Source organism: Myotis davidii, unplaced genomic scaffold, assembly GCF_000327345.1.
Source record: "Myotis davidii unplaced genomic scaffold, ASM32734v1 scaffold44, whole genome shotgun sequence".
Classification (NCBI taxonomy): domain Eukaryota; kingdom Metazoa; phylum Chordata; class Mammalia; order Chiroptera; family Vespertilionidae; genus Myotis; species Myotis davidii.
In genome coordinates, this window is record NW_006299705.1 from 1,396,092 (window position 1) to 1,399,740 (window position 3,649).

The 3,649-nt window shown below is 43.2% G+C and overlaps 1 protein-coding gene across 1 annotated transcript in view; it reads left to right on the forward strand.

Moving 5' to 3' along the window:
- Positions 1-3,649, forward strand: part of ARHGEF28 (Rho guanine nucleotide exchange factor 28) — a 219,306-nt gene that overhangs the window by 111,878 nt on the left and 103,779 nt on the right. The gene's annotated exons all lie outside the window — the stretch shown is intronic.

Consider the following 3,649-nt stretch of genomic DNA (forward strand, 5'->3'; position numbering starts at 1 on the left):
CTTCCCAGTATCTTTGCTTTGCAAACCTACCTGATCATCCTATTATGCCTTTAGTAAAAGAGTAGTCTAACTGATATTTTAAAGAGATTAAAGAGTACATTCTTGGGTTGCTACCAGAAGGCATTGCGATGGTGCCATAGGAAGTGCTCAGCATCTGTGGTGTTCTGCACAATGGGAGAATGTGTTTCTAGCTTGGACTCCAACTAAGAAGTTACTTGTCCTACCAGGAGGGGCAAAGTAGAAGATGCAGGACAAAACATAGAGGTAACAGGCAGGCAGGAAGAACTCTGAGGAAGAAGACAGCCTCATGGCTGTGTAGGGACTTCTGAGGGGATCTGCTGAGGAATAGTCCATAATGACTGTGTTTTGAGGAGATTTTAAAGAATCATTGATGGAGGCTGAGGGCCCTGGCCAGGGCCCAACAGGTGGCACGGTACCGGACAGTCAGTAGATACTCAGTACATGTTGATAAAAAGAATGAATGGATGAATGGATGAAAGAAATAAGAAATTGACACTCCCATCGCATCCTGGGGTAAAACAAGAATCACTGGGCAACCCACAAGACTACCCCCAGAATTTGAGGAAAATTTTACCAGACCAGAGGTAATTGTACTTGGCACAAAGGGATTCTTTTCTTTTTCTATTATTTACTTTAATTTTTTGTGGCAAATGTTGCTGCTCTTTTTTTAAATTATTGATTAAAGTATTACATATGTGTCCTTATCCTCCCATTGCCTCCCCCCCCTACTCATGCCCTCACCCCACTGGTGTCTGTGTCCATTGGTTAGGCTTATATGCATGCATACAAGTCCTTTGGTTGATCTCTCTCCCTTACCCCCACCCTCCCCTACCTTCCCTCTAAGTTTTGATGGTCTGATCGATGCTTCTCTGTCTCTGGATCAAATTTGCTTTTGTATAAGACAAAATAAAAATTAAATTAAAACATGATCTCTGCAAAGTTTCACACATATTCCTAGAAGTATGATCACTGGATCAAATGGGAGGAGATTCTTTTCTTAATGAGAAAGAATTCACTCCTTCAGAAAATATATGTTGAGTATTTACTACGTGACATGGCTCTAGGAATTGGGGATACAGTGAACGAAGCATTCTAAGTCACTGTTCTCATGGAGCTTACATTCTAATGGAACAAATAATATACAATAGATACAATGTACAAGGTGATGATATATGTTATAAGGGAAAATAAAGCAGGGCTTAGGGGGTGCTATTATATATGTAATGGTCGGACAGAGACTCTTTGATAAGATAACATTTGGGTAGAGAGCTAAAGAAAGTGAAGAAGGAAGACATCTGGGTATAAAGGAGAAGAGCAATCCTGGAAGCGAGAACAGCAAGTGCAAATGGCTTGAGACATAGAACAGCAAGGCCAGAGTGGCTAGAGTAATTGGCAGCTTCAGAGAGGTTGGATGAGGGTGTGTGTAGTGTCAATATTGTAATTTATAATGAGAAACATATATTTAGTCTTTGTCCTATTTCTGGCACAGAGCTCCTAAAACCCTTGAAATGTCCTAAGTCAGTGGTTGGCAAACTCATTAGTCAACAGAGCCAAACATCAACAGTACAATGATTGAAATTTCTTTTGAGAGCCAAATTTTTTAAACTTAAACTATATAGGTAGGTACATTGTTATTAACTTAATTAGGGTACTCCTAAACTGGCCTTTGCTAAAAACGTCCTCAATCTGATTGAGGTACGTTTGCTGAGGTTGACCCCTTCCAACTCTCCCATCCACACTCGTCTTGTATACTTGTTTCAGATAGATGACTGTGGGTGGGAGAGTCCGACTGACACCCCCCACTTCTTCTAACCCCACTTCTTCAAAATAGACTCGCCCAGGCCGAAAACTGACTTCTGTGCATGGGCCAGGAAGTTTCAATCGCACTGTACATGCGCGCCCGCACGTAGTATTTTGTGGAAGAACCACACTCAAAGGGCCAAAGAGCCGCATGTGGCTCTCGAGCTGTGATTTGCCGACCACTGTTCTAAGTGATGAGAGTGATAAAGATGTCTTTTGTTATGTTAATGAGGTGCCTTTTGGACCTAAGGATGGGGGTTAGTTGCCAGGAAAACCAACCTTAGGTTTAGAGGATTGGAACTTTCTGTCCCACCCCCCAACCCCCCAGAGAAGGGATAAGGGCTGAAGATTGAGTTCAGTCTCCAGGGGGCAAAAATTTAACCAATCATGCCTATATCATAAAGCCTCCATTAGAAAACCAAGCTGATAGGACTCAGGGAGCTTCTGGTTGATGAACACATGGAGGTACTGGGATTTTGGTGTGCTCAGAGCACAGAAACTATGTGCCCCTTCCCACATACCTTGCCCTACTCGTCTCTTCTGTCTGGCAGTACCTGAGTTATATACTAGTATATCTTTTCATAATAAACTGTTTCTCTGAGGTCTGTGAGCTGCTCTAGCAAGTTAATTGAATCCAAGGAGGGGGTTGTGGGAACCTCTGATTTATATAGTTGGTCAGAAGTACAGATAGCAACCTGGACTGTGATTGGCATCTTGAAGTCCAAGAGGGGGTTATGGGAACCTTCAATCTGTAGCCATTCAGAAGCACAAGTAAGAACCTAGACTTGTAATTGGCAACACCTATCTGGTGTCCAACAATTGCTTAGATTTGTGGGATTCCCCCTCCCCGCCCCAACACACACAGGAATTAGGTCCCAGAACCATTTGAGTAAGGTGCTGTAGGTTGTGGTAAAATTTGGCTTTTACTCTGAATTAGACGGGAAGCTATTGGAGACTTTTAGAAGCATGCTATGATTTGATTTCCTTTGTAACAGAATTACCTTGTCTACATTGTGGTGAATAGGCCATGGAGGGCAGAAGAGTAGAAGCAGGGAGACCATTAAGAGAGAGTAGTCTTGCAATAGTCTAGGCAAGAGATGGTGGTGGCATGCCTTGGGGTGTCAGTGGAGATGATCAGAAAAGGTCAGATTCTGGATCTGTTTGATTGTGAAAGATCAGTCAAGACAACTTCAAGGAAAGATAGAGCTGGCATTTATTGGGAGGAGCAAGTCAGTGTAGGAGGGGAAGTGAAGAGTTATGTTTTGCATCTGTCATGCTTGATGTGGCTGCGGGACCACTCAGTGGAGATTTTGAGGAGATTGTTATAATTCAGGGGAGAGTCTGGGTTGGAGATGAAGAGTCATTCTGTAATGGTGTATGATGCCATGTTGTTAGATGAGCCACAGGATGAGTGGAGAGAGAAAGAGAAAAAGAGGATTGGCCCTAGAGTGCTGCTATCTGCCCAAATCTAGAAGATGAAGAAGACTGAGAAGGAAAGGCCAGGAAGACAGAGAGTGGTGTCCCGGAGACAAAGGGGGGGAAGGGGACAATCAAGTGTATCAAATGCTGCTGTAGGTCACTCCAGGCGAGACCCGACCACTGCATTCTGTGATAGCAAGGTCACTGGTGACTGTGATGTAGAGTGCTGGGAACCGAACTCTAAAATAAGTCTTACTCACAAATACCATAAGATTTCACTTGCAGGTAGAATCCAAAGAACAATATAAATGAACAAACAAAACAGAAACAAACTCAAAGATACAGAGAACAGACTGATGGTGCCAGAGGGGAAGGTAGTTGCGGGACTAGGTGAAAAAGGTGAAGGGAT